General features: G+C 43.7%; 1 long non-coding RNA gene across 1 annotated transcript in view; it reads right to left on the minus strand.

Moving 5' to 3' along the window:
* Positions 1–9,636: 9,636 nt before the first annotated feature.
* LOC116272709 overlaps positions 9,637–17,040 on the minus strand; it is a 29,007-nt gene continuing 21,603 nt past the window's right edge. Inside the window, exon 4 of the long non-coding RNA XR_004181319.1 lies at positions 9,637–10,720. This is a non-coding gene — a long non-coding RNA (uncharacterized LOC116272709). The remainder of the gene's footprint in view (positions 10,721–17,040) is intronic.

Here is a 17,040-nt window from a genome sequence, read left to right on the forward strand (position 1 = left end):
CCTGTAGCGCTCCCAAGCTTATTAGGATGAATAAATTTTGGTCAGACAGGTTGTCTGCTCTCAAACCCTGTCTCCTGATAAGATGTTATCAATGACAATGCGTGCCCGAAACTTCATTAGCAATTTTAATTTTGCCCCATCCTGTGGTCCTGTGATCTCACCCTGCCTCCACTTGCTTTGTGATATTTTATTTTATTTATTTATTTTTTTTTTTTTGAGACAGAGTCTTGCTCTGTTGCCCAGGCTGGAGTGCAGTGGCATGATCTGAGCTCACTGCAAGCTCCGCCCCCCAGGTTCCCACCATTTTCCTGCCTCAGCCTCCTGAGTAGCTGGGACTACAGGCACCCACCACCACACCCGGCTAATTTTTTTTGTATTTTTAGTAGAGAGAGGGTTTCACCATGTTAGCCAGGATCGTCTCGATCTCCAGACTTACTGAACCGCCTGCCTCGGCCTCCCAAAGTGCTGGGATTACAGGCGTGAACCACCGTGCCTGGTCCTGTGATATTTTATTACCTTGTGAAGTATGTGCTCTCTGTGACCCACACCCTATTCATGCACTCCCTCCCCTTTTGAAAATCACTAATAAAAACTTGCTGGTTTTACGGCTCGGGGAGCATCATGGAACCTGCTGAGGTGTGATGTTTCCCCCGGACACCCTGCTTTAAATTTCTCTTTTGTGCTCTTTCCCTTTATTTCTCAAACCAGCCGAGATGCCTAGGAAATAGAAAAGAACCCACGATAAATATTGGGGGGCAGGGTTTCACCCGATACATCATCTTAAGCATTTATCCTTTGTGTTACAAATAACCCAATTACACTCTTAGTTCTTTCTAAATGTACAATAATTATTTTTGGCCAGGCGCCGTGGCTCACGCCTGTAATCCCAGCACTTTGGGAGACCGAGGCAGGCAGATCACGAGGTCAGGAGATCAAGACCATCCTGGCTAACATGGGGAAACCGTGTCTCTACTAAAATACAAAAAATTAGCCGAGCGTGGTGGCAGACGCCTGTAGTCCCAGCTACTCGGGAGGCTGAGGCAGGAGAATGGCGTGAACTCGATGGGCAGAGATTGCAGTGAGCTGAAATGGTGCCACTGTACTCCAGCCTGGGTGACAGAGCAAGACTCCATCTCAAAAATAATAATAATAATTAATAAATAAATGAATAAATTACTTTTTACTGTAGTCACCCTGCTGTGCTAGCGAATACTAGGTCTTGTTCTATTTATTTCATACCCATTAACCCTTCCCAATTCCCCAACCACCACTTCCCCACTACCCTTTCCAGCTACAATTTGCCTTTTTAATTTTATTTATTTATTTTTGAGATGGAGTCTCACTCTGTCCCCCAGGCTGGAGTTACAATGGCTCATCTCAGCTCACTGCAACCCCTGCCTCCCAGGTTCAAGCGATTCTCCTGCCTCAGCCTCTTGAGTAGCTGGGACTACAGGCACACGCCACCACGCCTGGCTAGTTTTTGTATTTTTAGTAGAGACGGGGTTTCACCATGTTGGTCGGGCTGGTCTGGAACTCAGCCTTGTGCGCCTTGGCCTCCCAAAGTGCTGGGATTACAGGCATGAGCCACTGCACCCGGCCTACAATTTTCTTTTCTTTTTAAAACTACTCATCAGCTTACTTTGAGAACAAAAAAAAAGACAAACCTAAGCATAAATTATAAATTTTTTGAGATCCCAATGTTCATTTTAATATGCTCAAATATGCTTAAAGAATCTTTATTCACTAGTTATGTTAACTAATGGTAAGTACCTATTAGTTCACACCATACTTGGTCATTGATTCTACCACTATCCCCCACCCTCATCTTTGAGCTAAATACTAGTCTCAATTCTAGGCTCATTGAAAGACCATGGAGCTCCATTCTTGGAGTAATTTTATTCTTATCTAAGATCTTCACTCTTTCTGTCCCCATCCCCACTGTAACTAATACAAAGGGTTCTTGGGGCTGGTTTTACCTCTTCCTGCATTCAGACTTGACCTAACTCCCTGATTCCTGTTGCCTGATCTCCCAGATCATGAATCCTCATGTGCCCATGTAGACTACCCTATTTGCCATACCGGATTTTAAAATCTATTCTCCTGGCCTGAATTGTGTTTCTACTTCTAACTTGAATGTCTGGATACTGACCCATAGCTCAAACTGATGTGATATCTACATTTTCCTGCCTAACCTTCTCCTATGAACAATGACTAGCTCGTCGTCATCTTTTTTTTCTTTTTAAGACAGAGTTTGGCTCTGTTGCCAAGCTGGATTGCAACGAAGCGATCTCAGCTCACTGCAACCTCCCTGCCCTGGGTTCAAGCAATTCTTCTGCCTCAGCCTCCCAAGTAGCTGGGATTACAGGCGCCTGCCACCACGCCTGGCTAATTTTTGTTAGTAGAGTTTTGCCATGTTGGCCAAGCCGGTTTCCAACTCCCAACCTCAGGTGATCCACCCGCCTCGGCCAACCAAAGTGCTAGGATTGTTACAGGTGTGAGCCACCACACCCAGCCTGAATAACTTGTCTTCTTTAAGTCCATATCTCTTCATTTTAGCCCAACAATACAGGATTCAGTTCTTCTCCATGTAGAATGAAATCTTGTCCAGCTCTGTCCCTTGCCTATCCACACTATCAACCTTTTACCCTGCACAGGCACAGCCCAGAGCCCAGTCAAGCCTCTTCTGGTCTAGTTTCTACTGCTGCATTAAGAAACACCCTTAAACCTAATGGTTTATTTTTTTATTTTTTTATTTTTTTATTTATTTTATTTTTTTTTTGAGACGGAGTCTCGCTCTGTCGCCCAGGCTGGAGTGCAGTGGCCGGATCTCAGCTCACTGCAAGCTCCACCTCCCGGGTTCACGCCATTCTCCTGCCTCAGCCTCCCGAGTAGCTGGGACTACAGGCGCCCGCCACCATGCCCGGCTAGTTTTTTGTATTTTTCTATTAGAGACGGGGTTTCACCGTGTTAGCCAGGATGGTCTCGATCTCCTGACCTCGTGATCCGCCCATCTCGGCCTCCCAAAGTGCTGGGATTACAGGCGTGAGCCACCGCGCCCGGCCAAACCTAATGGTTTAAAACAAGCTTGTGGCAGGGCGCGGTGGCTCATACCTATAATCCTAGCACTTTGGGAGACTGAGGGGGATGGATCACCTGAGGTCAGGAGTTCGAGACCAGCCTGGCCAACATGGTGAAACCCTGTGTCTACTAAAAATACAAAAATTAGCCAGGCATGGTGGTGCCTGCCTATAATCCCAGCTACTTGGGAGGCTGAGGCAGGAGAATCACTTGAACCCGGGAGGTGGAGGTTGCAGTGAGTCGAGATCACACCATTGCACTCCAGCCTAGGTGACAAGAGTGAAACTCCGTCTCAAATAAATAAATAAATAAATACAAATAAATAAAACAAGCTGTCCAACCTGTGGCCCAGGATGGCTTTGAATGCAACCCAACATAAATTCATAAAGTTTCTTAAAACATTATGAGTTTTTTTGCAATTTTTTTTTTTTTTTGCTCATTAACTATTGTTAGACTATTTTATGTATTAGACATATTTTATGTGTGGCCCAAGACAGTTCTTCCAATGTGGCCCAGAGAAGCCAAAAGTTTGGACACCCCTGGTTTAAAACATTAGGTGGGCATTGGCTCACACCTGTAATCCCAGCACTTTGGGAGGCCAAGGTGAGAGGACTGCTTGAGCCCAGGAATTCAAAAGCAGCTTGGGCAACACAGTGAGACCCCCCCTCTACAAAAAATAAAAAATTAGCTGGTTTTGGTGTTTCATATCTGTAGTCCCAGCTACTCGGGAGGCTGAGGTGGGACGATCACTTGAGCCCAGAAGGTTGAGGCTGCAGTGAGCCGTAAGCACACAACTGCACTCCAGACTATGTGACACAATGAGACCCTGTCTCAAAAATTTAAAAAGCAATTATTTATTTGCATTACAAATCTAATTTGGGCAGGGCTCAGTGAGGAGCCCTTATCTGTGATTGGCTGGAGTAGCTCAACTGGGGCTAGCATATGCCTGTCCAAGATGGATTACTCACACAACTGACACTGACACTGACACTGGCTGTCAGTTCCTTTTCATTAAGCAGTTTGGGCTTCCTCACAGCATGGTGACTGGATTCCAAAAGTAAGCATCCTAAGAGGCAGAAAGTGAAAACTGCCAATTTCTTAAGGCCTAGGCCCAGAAATGGCACAGTGTTACTTCTACCATCTTCTATGGGTCAAGCAGTCACAAAGGCTAGACTCAGGAGAAGAGGACATAGACTGAATGGAGCGGTGTCAAAAAAATCTTAGAGCCGTGTTTGGAAACTTCAGCACCTACTCATCTACAGCTCAGTGAATTTGGGTGATATATATATATACACACACATACACGTTTATTTTGCCTTAAGGGGCATTTTTCTCATTTCAGACTTGCTTTTAGAACTGTTTGAGAAATTCTGAGTGACATCCATTGGTCAGGCACATCAGTGATTAACTGAAAACAAGACGTTGCCGCCTAGAATTTTTTTTTTTTTTTTTTTTTTTTTGGCCTCCTAGATTTCTAATTAGAGCAAAGCAACTTCATCAGCTTCGTAAGGTACTTTCCAGGCCGGGCGTGGTGGCTCATGCCTATAATCCCAGCACTTTGGGAGGCCGAGGTGGGCAGATCACCTGAAGTCAGGAGTTCGAGACCAGCCTGTCCAACATGGCAAAACCCCATCTCTACTAAAAATACAAAAAATTAGCTGGGGCCCGGCACAGAGTCTCACACATGTAATCCCAGCACTTTGGGAGGCCGAGGCGGGCGGATCATGAAGTCAGGAGATAAAGACTATCCTGGCTAACACAGTGAAACCTCGTCTCTACAAAAATACAAAAAAATTAGCCAGGCGTGATGGTGGGCGCCTGTAGTCCCAGCTGCTTGGGAGGCTGAGGCAGGAGAATGGCGTGAACCCGGGAGGCGGAGCTCGCAGTGAGCCGAGACCGCACCACTGCACTCTGGCCTGGGCGACAGAATGAGACTTCGTCTCAAAAAAAAAACATTAGCCGGGCGTGGTGGCAGGTACTTGAAATCCCAGCTACTTGGGAGGCTGAGGCAGGAGAATGGCGTGAACCCAGGAGGTGGAGCTTGCAGTGAGCTGAGACCGCGCCACTGCACTCTGGCCTAGGTGACAGAATGAGACTCCGTCTCAAAAAAAAAAAAAAAAAATTAGCCAGGCGTGGTGGCAGGCGCTTGAAATCCCAGCTACTTGGGAGGCTGAGGCAGGAGAATCATTTGAACCTAGGAGGCGGAGGTTGCAGTGAACCAAGATCGTACCACTGCACTCCATCCTGGGCGACAAGAGCGAAACTCCATCTCAGAAAAAAAAAAAAAAAAAAAAATTCCAATGCTATATAAACATCTCTAACTTATCTTCACATAAGACCCTGTCAACCTTAAAGTAGAACTAGTATAGGATACCTGCCCACTCCCCTCCCTACACAAGTCAATAATACTGTATATCTGGTCTCCTTATCTGTAGGTGATGTAAATGAGCATCATATTCATGAGTCCAGTGATTTGTTTTAAATAGTTTGACATTCCCTCTTGTGAAGTGTTACTGTGGCTAGGCCATGGTACCCAACTGTTGGTCAAACACTAATGTAGATGTTGCTGTGAAGGTACTTTTTAGACATGATTAACATTTATAAAAGCAGTTTACCACTATAACGTAGGCCTCATCCAATCAGTTGAAGACCTTAAGGATAAAGACTGAGCTTTCCCAAAGTGGAAAGAATTCTGCCTCAAGACTACGACATAGAAACCCTGCTTGAGTTTCCAGCTTGCTGGCCCTCCCTCCAGTTTTCAGACTCAAAACTGCTACATCAGCTCCTAACTGCATTTCCAGCCTGCTGGACTATAGTACAGACTTCAGACTTCCCAATCCCCACAATTGCATGAGCCAATTATTTAAAATAGAAAAAAAAATCTTAAAATGTATTTAGATATGGAAAAAAATAGAGAGATTCTGTTGGCTCTGTTTCTCTAGAGAACATGAATTCACCTTTTGTATATTCTGTGCATTAATGATTAACTTGAACTTATAAAAATTTGCAAGGAAAAGATCAATGTAAATCTAGACTGTTAGAGGCTCTGTATACAACCTATGTTCAGAGGTTATCAGCGATAGGGTTTGGGATTTTGTCCCCACCTAAATCTCATGTTCAATTGTAATCCCCAATGTTGGAGATAGGGCATGGTGGGAAGTGATTAGATCATGGGGACAAATTCTCATGAATGGTTTAGCACCATCCCCTTGGTGCTGTTCTGATGATACTGAGTGAGTTATCATGAGATCTGGTTGTTTAAAAGTGTGTAGCAGCCGGGCATAGTGGCACAAGCCTGTAATCCAGCATTTTTGGAGGCAGTGGCAGGTGGATTGCCTGAGTCCAGGGGTTCAAGACCAGCCTGGGCAACATGGCAAAACCTCATCTCTACCAAAAATACAAAAAAATAGCCAGACGTTGTGGTGCAAGACTGTGGTCCCAGCTACTCTGGAGGCTGAGGTGAGAGGATCACTTGAGCCCAGATGTCAAGGCTGCAGTGAACCAAGATTACACCACTTCCATTCCAGCCTGGTCAACAGAGCAAGACCCTGGCTCAAGAAAAAAAATATATATATATATGTACGTAGCGTCTCCCCCATCTCTCCCTTCCTCCTGCTCCTGGCCATGTGAAGTGCCTCCTCCTGCTTCACCTTCCACCACAGTTACAAGCTTCCTAAAGCCTGCCCAGAAGCCAAGCAGATGCCAGAATCATGCTTCCTGTACAGCCTGCAGAACCATGAGCCAATTAAGCTTCTTTATAAATTACCCAGTCTCAGGTATTTATTTGCAGCAACCCGAGAATGGACTAACACAATCAGTCTGTGATACTGGACAAAATTTTGACAGTCTCCTCCTCATAGCCACCTAACCAAAGTGCCATTGCCAACATGGTGGTGGTGTCCTCATTTGCAGTAATGTATGGGATTATGTTTACATTTAGCTGTACATAGTATATACCCGCAAAACTGATTAAATGAGTCACCCAACACTGTTTACAAGAGGAGACTAACAGATAAAAAAAAAAAACTGTATCTTTTGAGTATAAACAGTGATGTTGACTGGTTCAGAAGTTTCTGAAAGGCAGAACAAGAGTGGGGAAAATATGTTTTGTAATGGATTTGCAAACAGAAGTGGAAAAGTTATCAAGTAATAAATCAGCATAGCTCTGGAAGAAATACCTCTTGTCAAATTAAGGTAATTTTCTTCAACAGAGTTATTTGTCTGTTGGAACAGGAGGAAGTGATGGCTGTCATTTGTCCTTAGTGTAGCCAGATATTTTATCCTGTCTGACATTACTTAGTTACTTGTACACTAGGGAAAAAAAAAAACATAATCTAACACCTCAGTTCTTAAGTGGGTGTATTTGAGAATGCTAAAGGATTTGTTCTCAGTTGTTTTTTTTGTTGTTGTTGTTTTGGTTTTTGGTTTTTTGTTTTTGTTTTTGTTTTTGTTGAGACTGAGTTTCGCTCTTATTGCCCAGGCTGGAGTGCAATGGCAGGTTCTTCACTCACCGCCACCTCCACCTCCCGGGTTCATTTTCAATAGATCACTACCAAGAGCAAAGCAGTGGCATCTTCAGGTTTCCATTGTGATATGACTGTGCCTAGAACTATGGTACCGGTAAGTAGCCATGATTTGGAGAAAAGGGTACCAACAGTTGGGGATTCTTTTAATTCCATGTGGTTTCTTCCACTGGCAATTGACTTTTATTTCTTCCCTCCCTGTGCCTTGTCCTGGAATGGGATCTAAATTTGCCTCTGCATCTTACACTTCATGGTGCCAGTCATCTGTAAAGGTTGACCCTCTGCCCTTTCTTTTTAATATTTGGCATTTTGTTGATTTTTCTCATGACCACTGGGTATATTGGATCTGTGTGCTCTTGTCCAGGGGAAGCCCTCTAAGATTTCTACAAGTATGAGTTGAAAGATTTATTTGGATTTTGACCTTCTCAATGTACCCTTCTTCCACGGCTATGAATTATCAGCTGTTGGTATTAGAGTCTGTCCTACATTAAGATCATGTCACCCATACTTTCTAAAAAATTTTTAAAAGAACTACATTTTTAAGGGATTATTTATCGAGTAACACATCACATATTTTCTTTATAGGACAAAATTTAATATGTTTAAATTATGGCTTAAATTTAAAAAGGAATTCTCAGGAACTCATCAATGCATATTAAGAAGCTAGGGCTCCACTCAGTAGATCAGTAGGTCTCAAAATTTAGAGTATATTAGTATTCCCTGTAAAGTTACTAAAAAGTACAGAATCTAAGGCCCTAATCCCAGGGCTTCTAGTTCGGTAAGTCTGGGTTGCACACAGTAATCTGCATTTGTCCAAGCACCATAGGTAATCGCAGTATAGAAAGTCCTTAGACTGGCCGGGCACGGTGGCTCACACCTGTAATCCCAACACTTTGGGAGGCCAAGACTGGCGGATCGCAAGGTCAGGAGATCGAGACCATCCTGGCTAACAAGAGGAAACCCCATGTATACTAAAAATACAAAAAAAAAAATTAGCTGGGCGTGGTGGCGGGCACCTGCAGTCCCAGCTACTAGGGAGGCTGAGGCAGGAGAATGGTGTGAACCCAGGAGGCGGAGCTTGCAGTGAGCCGAGATTGCGCCACTGCACTCCAGCCTGGGTGACAGAGGGAGACTCTGTCTCAAAAAAAAAAAAAAAAAAAAGAAAGAAAGAAAGAAAAGAAAAAAAGAAAAAGAAAGTCCTTAGACTGTACTTTGAAAAACACCATTGTAGGAAGAGAGATACTGAAGGCTCCCAAGCAAGTATGTGGCATTGTGGCATGATCAGATATGTATTTTAAATGGGTTTTGCTGCAGATGAATTGGAAGAAGGACCAGTTTGGAGGCTATTTCAGTAGCCCAAGAAAGCAATGATGGAGATGGGGCAGGATATCAGTAAGGACTGAAAGGAGAAGATAAATATGAAAGTATATTGGGAGTTCTAAATTAAAATGCCTATAGAAGCCAGTCAGGTAACATAAACAAGTGCAGAGACACAAGAAAAGACTATAAGTAGTGACAGATGTACAGGGCATACCCTACCTAAAGAAGACAGCTGCAGCTTGGTGTGGTGGCTCACGCCTTTAATCCTAGCACTTTGGAAGGCTAAGGCAGGTGGACCACTTGAGGTCCGGGGTTTAAGACCAATCAGTCAACATGGTGAAACCCCATCTCTACTAAAACATACAAAAATTAGCCAGGTGTGGTGGTGCACATCTGTAATCCCAGCAACTTGGGAGGCTGAATGGGAGAATCGCTTGAACCCGGGAGGTGGAGTTTGCAGTGAACCGAGATCGCACCACTGCACTGCAGCCTGGGTGACAAAGCAAAACTCCATCTCAAAAAAAAAAAAAGAAAAAAATAAAAGACAGCTGCTGCTTCTCTCTTCTGGCTGACCTTGGCTATACTGGAGTATGGGTCCAATGTTACCAAATACTCTAGTTTTTCAAAAGAATCTAGAATTTGGCATTTAAAAATGCAAAACATCCTCATTTTTAAATAGTGGCAACAAATTTAAATTCTTTCAATGGAAGCCAAACTTGATGGCCCACAGATCTATTTGCAATCTCTTTTTTTCGATGAGGAGGAAAAGGGAAACATCATGGATGACTTAACTGATTCATGGATGCTCACACTGAGAATTCAGGACAAAGGGCCAGTTAAGGGAAAAATGAAGGCGTCTTTTTTGAATTTGAGCTTATGAAGTCTGAGATTTCCAAGGGGAGACGTTCAGGTGGAAGTTGCTGTATGTGTTTGAAGCTCAGAAGAAAGGTCTGAGGGAGAAGTTTAGAATAAGCAAGTACGCCAGTACAATGTAATTCATCACACGTACATTTAACCTGTGCAAATTCAATCAAACACAGATGGCAAAATGGAAAGACAGAAAAACAAATTAAATAAAATAATTTCCCCACTCAGCATATGCACCAAAGTGAGTTTGCAATGGAAAATATGAGTCTCTTCCCTCATTTCATCTCAGTTCCTCACATCACTAACAGGTAAGCCACTTTGTTGTACTTTTCTAAGGAATTTTCAAGGGTAAATTTACATGCAATATTTTTGCCTTACACACTAATTTTAGAGCCTCCCTTCCAATTTCTGAGTCCGCTATATTAAAACCATAAGAAAGGATGAGATCATCCTAGAGAAGAATGTTAAGAGCAGTGGTGTAGCACTGGATCCAGGAGAACGTCAATGTCTGAGAAGGAAAGAAGAACCCGTGGAAAAGAAAGGAAACAAATAAAAGGTTATGAAGAAGCCCAAAAGAGTATCAGGGACACCAATACATTGGTCTTTCATGTCACATACAGAAGAAAATTCCAACAGAATAAGGACTGAAAATATGATTTTTACAATTGGAAGGTCATTAGTGACCTTAGTAAGAACTCTTTCAAACTGCCTGGATTAGTTTGTCAGTGCTGCCATAACAAAGTACCACAGACTGGGTGGCTTAAACAACAGGAATTTATATTCTCGCAGTTCTGGAGGCTAGACATCAGAGATTAAGGTACCAGCAGTGTTGGTTTCCTCTGAGGCCTCTCTCCTTGACATGCAGGTAACCATCTTCTCTCAGTGTCTTCACATGGCCTTACATGGTTGTCCATCTGTGTCCTAATCACTTCCTATAAAGACACCAGTCATATTGGATTAGGGCCTACCCTTGTGAACTCATTTTAACTTAATTACCTCTTTAAAGATCCTATCTTGGCAGGGCACAGTGGCTTAATGCCTGTAATCCCAGCACTTTGGGAGGCCAACGTGGGCAGATCACAAGGTCAAGAGATCAAGACCATCCTGGCCAACATGGTGAAACCCTGTCTCTACTAAAAATACAAAAATTAACTGGGCAGGGTGGCGCATGCCTGTAGTCCCAGCTACTCTTGAGGCTGAGGCAGGAGAATCGCTTGAACCCCGGGGCCGGACGTTGCAGTGAGCTGAGATTGTGCCACTGCACTCCACCCTGGCAACGCAGTGAGTCTCTGTCTCAAAAAAATAAAATAAAATAAAAAAGACCCTGTCTCCCAATATAGTCACATTTTGAGGTGTTGGAAATTAGGACTTCCACATATAATTTTGGGATGGGGGTGGAGGGACACACTTCAGAAGAAACCAGATTTCAGGGCAGTGGGGAGATAAGTGAATTGGAAAGAAATGGGGAGGCGGGAAGTAGAGACAACTGGATAAATTTGAATAAGACAGGGAACAGACAGATTGGCTTTGACAATCAAAGGAAGAGTTTTTTAACCTGGGAAAAACTTGAGATGTTGACAAGCTGAGGGGAAGTTACCAGTGAAGAAGGAGAAATAAAAGTGTGTGGGAGGCCAGGCACGGTGGATCACACCTGTAATCCCAGCACTTTGGGAGGCCGAGGTAAGCGGATCATGAGGTCAGGAGTTCAAGACCAGCCTGGCCAACATGGTGAAACCCCCTCTCAACTAAAAATACAAAAAGTAGCTGGGCATAGCGGCATGCACCTGCAGTCCCAGCTACTTGGGAGGCTGAGGCAGGAGAATTGATTGAACCCGGGAGGTGGAGGTTGCAGTGAGCCGAGATTGAACCATTGTACTCCAGCCTGGGTGACAGGGAGAGACTCCATCTCAAAAAAAAAAAAAAACGTGTGTGTGTGGGAGAGGCAATGGGTCAAATGCCTGGGCGGTTGGCTTCACATGGAAGGAAGAGAGCCTGGGGGACGAGAGATGAGGATGGGCAAGAGTGTGCACAACCAGATAACACATAAAGGGAAGGACCTCAGCTTTCTCAGCCATGTGGGACACAAGGCCATTCATCAGAATTTGAGAGAGCAGCTAAGGGTTGCGTGATGGGCTTGTAAGGAAGGTTTGGAATCGTTGCTGAGGAAGGTAGGAGAGGGAGTAGATGGAGGACAAATCTGGAGTGACACTGATCCTATTTGAAGTCGAACCCTGGATCTTCACTGGTTTACCATGTGACTTTAGCTAAATTGTCTAATTATTCCTTTCCCTGTTATTCACCTATATGAAGTAGGGTTCATAATAACTACTATGAACGCATTATTGGGAACATTCAATAATAAAATGGGTGCATTTTCAGTGACATTATTTGTAGCATTCCACTTCTTTCATCACCCAATGCTAACAAGCTAGTTCTAACTGTTTTCTTATTTTTCTTTATTCAAGCTTCACCTGGACCATCTTTCAAGGGCTCAGTGGTCTGACTGTAGATTTGATGATGGCACTCCACGTCCATTCAAAAGTTAAGCGAGGAGGCGTTACCTTACCCATTTAGTCACAGTGGTTTTCAGAACATTTCAAATACAGCCTGCTTTTTCTCAAAGAAAACAAAATATACATATACTAAAACATTTTCAAATTTAAATAGGCACTGAACAGACATATTGCTGCCAGGAATAATCTAAGCTCTACTCAAAACTGGTGTGTAGGATTGTAAATTGAGACCAGCCTTTGCTTCTTACCCTATAGGGGCAGTGAGTCAGGATTTCCTGAAATTAAGCAATCATGTAAAATGCATTAGCGGCTTCTAGAACACCTCGGGCTTCCTTGTGCCAAGACATTAACATGTTTTCTACTTGGCATCTCGTTTATATTCCCCAGTGACCCCATTAAGATCCTTCTATCAACCTGAGTCAGTATGACAATATAGCTAAGATTCATCACTGAAAGTTTATGTTTTCTGGAAATGCATTAACTTGGTGATGATTGCTACACATCAGTGGGAGGGTTGGATTCCAACTCTGAATTGTGACTTTATAGTCAAAATTACACTACTTATTAGTCCTATTTGAACCTCTCACATTGCTTAATATGATTTCAGGCTGGTTTTTGTCCCAACTGTACCACTGAAACTTTCCTTTGCTACCAATAATCTCCTAATTGCCAACCCTTTGTTCTTATTCTGTTTTAACTTTCTTTGTATTGTTTTTTGTTTGTTTTGTTTTTATTTAAGATGGAGTCTTGCTTTTGTTGCCAGACTGGAGTGCAATGATGTGATCTTGGCTCACCGCAACCTCCACCTTCCGGATTGAAGCAATTCTCCTGCCTCAGCCTCCTGAGTAGCTGGGATTACAGGCATGTGCCAACACACCCGGCTAATGTTTTGTATTTTTAGTAGAGATAGGGCTTCACCATGTTGGCCAAGCTGGCCTCAACCTCCTGACCTCAGGTGATCTACCCGCCTCGGCCTCCCAAAGTGCCAGGATTACAGGCATGAGCCACCTTGCCAGGCCTCTATTTGAACTTTCTGTACCAATTTCACCTCTGTATTGAAAGACCTTTTGTTTCCAAAACAGCATTTTTTTTCCTAGTGATCTTCCATCTTTCTTCATTGGTTACTTCTTACTCCTGAACCTACCCCAGGAGTGCTGCAGTTGTCCCAGGGTTAATGTCATTGTCCCCACTCCTGTCAAGTGTAAGAAATTCAAATGGTAGCAGGGACTAGCCCAGGCAAGTAACATGAAAGTCAGATATAATTAATAGTAAGCGTGGGGACTCTGGCAAAGAGAAGATGCATACCCCATATGAAGGCACCTACAACTAAAAGCTTTTTAAATACCATCGTGGCCAAAAAACTTTCATAGACTAAGCTATATGGCTTTTTAATAACAGAGCTGTTCTCAGAAACCAGGTCTTCTTGTCCAAGACTCTGAGGACAGGACCCATTTATAGGGTGTTTTGTGTACCACTTAACCTCTGCAGAATATGTCAGTAATCATTCCTGAATTTGAGTTCAGGGTCCTAAGTCACCCAACATGATATACATTTTTTTTTTTTTTTTTTTTGAGACGGAGTCTTGCTCTGTCACCCAGGCTGGAGTGCAGTGGCGCAATTTCAGCTCACGGCAAGTTCCGCCTCCCCGGCTTGCCATCCTCCTGCCTTAGCTTCCAGAGTAGCTGGGACTACAAGTGCCCGCCACCATGCCTGGCTAATTTTTTGTATTTTTAGTAGAGACAGGGTTTCACCATGTTAGCCAGGATGGTCTCGATCTCCTGATCTCGTGATCCGCCCGCCTTGGCCTCCCAAAGTGCTGGGATTACAGGCGTGAGCCACCATGCCCAGCCGAAATCTTATTTCTTTATGCTCTGCCTATGCAATGCTGAAAGATTATTTTCTTAGGTTTAGCAACCAGAAATATGTATTTATTTAACATCTTTTCTCACTAAAGTTCAACGTTCCTATGAGAAAATTTGATTTAATAAAGAATCTGAATGAAAAACCAACATCTGAAGGTGCTTTTTTTTGCAGAGTACACAATATAAAAAACAATCAGAAAGTATTTGCTTGAGAACATTCTTGAAATGATGCACAACCTCACACAGTACTTCTCATGTTTGTGAAAGCTGTTATGAAGACACCAGAGGAATTTCTCTTGGAGCAAAGACTAATGAGGACTAAGCTCTGATTTTTAAAATCTTGCCCAAATTCCTGTCTGAGGGGTCTGGGGAGTCATGCCCTGCAAACCATAAATTCTCATGAGATGGGTTTTATTTAACTCTATATGTCATGACTTACTTTCCAATCTGACTCTGGTATAACATTATGGGACAAAGAAGAAAATCAAAATACTTTACCCAAAAACACATGTCTATTTGCCATATTTTGAAATGGCTCTGCAAAGCCATCCTTTGTGGGGAAAAATTGCATCTGTAAATAATCTCTATTAACATAGCTAGATCTTTTTCTTCCAGGCCCTCCAATCCTGAAGAGATTAACTGAGAGTCTATCACCTTTTAAAAGTTCTGAATAGGAAACATTTGTCATCTATTGTCTCTAAGGGCAGCCACTATGAGATTTCAAAAAAACCTTGGTATCCACAATTTTTTATTTTAACCTGAACATTTCCTTTCTGTTGATCCCAGCTCTTTAGACAAACTCAACTGATTGTCAACCAGAAAATGTTTAAATCTACCTATAGCCTGGAAACCTCCCCACCAACAACCCACCCCCCTGCCCCACCCCCACCACCCCTGCCACCCCGCTTTGAATTGTCCCGCCTTTCTGGACCAAACCAATGTATTTCTCAAATGTATTTGATTGATGTCTCATGCCTTCCTAAAATGTGTAAAACCAAGCTGAACCCTGACTGCCTTAGGCACATGTTCTCAGGACCTCCTGAGGGCTGTGTCACGGGCCATGGTTACTCCTATTTGCCTCAGAATAAACCTCTTTAAATATTTTACAGAGTTTGACTCTCTTCGTTGACACTCTAAAGGTATCACTCTTCTTCTTCATGATGTGTAATCGACAGCTCAGCAGAGGCAGTTCAGTTTGGCTCAAGAACCAATGTTCCTCATTTTGCAGGGTTCTAAACATGTGAAACAGTCTTGCCTTAAGCTCACTAAATAAAAGAGGACTCGGCCAGGTGCAGTGGCTCATGCCTTTAATCCCAGCACTTTGGGAGGCCGAGGCTGGCCAATCACCTGAGGTCAGGAGTTCGAGACCAGCCTGACCAACATGGAGAAACCCGTCTCTACTAAAAATACAAAATTAGCCGGGCGTGGTGGCGCATGCCTGTAATCCCAGCTACTCGGGAGGCTGAGGCAGGAGAATCGCTTGAACTTGGGAGGCGGAGGTTGCGGTGAGCCAAGATCGTGCCATTGCACTCCAGCCTGGGCAACAAGAGCAAAACTCCATCTCAAAAACAAATTAATTAATTAATTAATTAATTAAAGAGGACTCAGGTTGCAGGAGTACCAGATAAAAACAGACAGAGAAGGAAGCACAAAGCCTGAGTTCAGGCTTTCCCACCACACTCCCACACTCATGTTGGTGTCCATTTCTCCACTTGCCCCTACCTCAAGCTCCCCTCTGTACCACAGACAAAAATACCATGCACTCCCATCAAGTGCTCCCTTGAAGCAGTTGAGTCATATCCATCCTCCTCCAGTTCACTGGCCTGCCCTTTCCCTCCAACTAGCCTTTAACAGTCAACACAAATATATTCCATCTACTCCTCTGATGTTCCATGTATACCCCACTAACCTGTAAGTGCTGCAGGGGCAGAGACCGTATTTCTCTTATTACCATTGTATTCACGGGGCTAAGTCCAGTGTCTGGCACAAAGGAGCTGCTTCATAAATACTTGTTAAATTATTTATTTATTTATTTATTTTATTGTTTTAAGACGAGTCTCGCTCTGTCGCCCGGGCTGGAGTGCAGTGACGCAATCTCAGCTCACTGCAAGCTCCACCTCCCAGGTTCACACCTTTCTCCTACCTCAGCCTCCCGAGTAGCTGGGACTACAGGTGCCCACCACCACGTCCAGCTAACTTTTTGTATTTTTAGTAGAGACGGGATTTCACCATGTTAGCCAGGATGGTCTCCATCTCCTGACCTTGTGATCTGCCCGCCTCGGCCTCCCAAAGTGCTGGGATTACAGGCGAGAGCCAATGCGCCCGGCCAACAGTTATTAATTTTTTTTTTAATTTAAAACTTGTTTCTACAATTTTTATTTTTTTTAATAATTCCTAATTGTTTTTCTTTTTCTTTTCTTTCCTTTTTTTTTTTTTTTTTTTTTTTTTTTTGAGACGGAGTATCGCTGTCTCCCAGGCTGGAGTGTAGTGGCGCGATCTCGGCTCACTGCAAGCTCCGCCTCCCGGGTTCACGCCATTCTCCTCCCTCAGCCTTCCAAGTAGCTGGGACCACAGGCACCCGCCACCATGCCCGGCTAATTTTTTGTACTTTTAGTAGAGACGGGGTTTCACCATGTTAGCCAGGATGGTCTCGATCTCCTGACCTCGTGATCCATCCACCTCGGCCTCCCAAAGTGCTGGGATTACAGGCGTGAGCCACCAGCGCCCGGCCTATTTTTCTTTTAAATATTAGAGACAGGGTCTCGCTATTTGCCCAGGCTGGTTTTGAACTCCTAGGCTCAAGCAATCCTGCCTTCGCCTCCCAAAGTGCTGGAATTACAGGCATGAGCTACCATGGCTGGCCAGTACTTGCTAAAT

The sequence above is a fragment of the Papio anubis genome, unplaced genomic scaffold (genome assembly GCF_008728515.1).
Source record: "Papio anubis isolate 15944 unplaced genomic scaffold, Panubis1.0 scaffold17, whole genome shotgun sequence".
Lineage (NCBI taxonomy): Eukaryota > Metazoa > Chordata > Mammalia > Primates > Cercopithecidae > Papio > Papio anubis.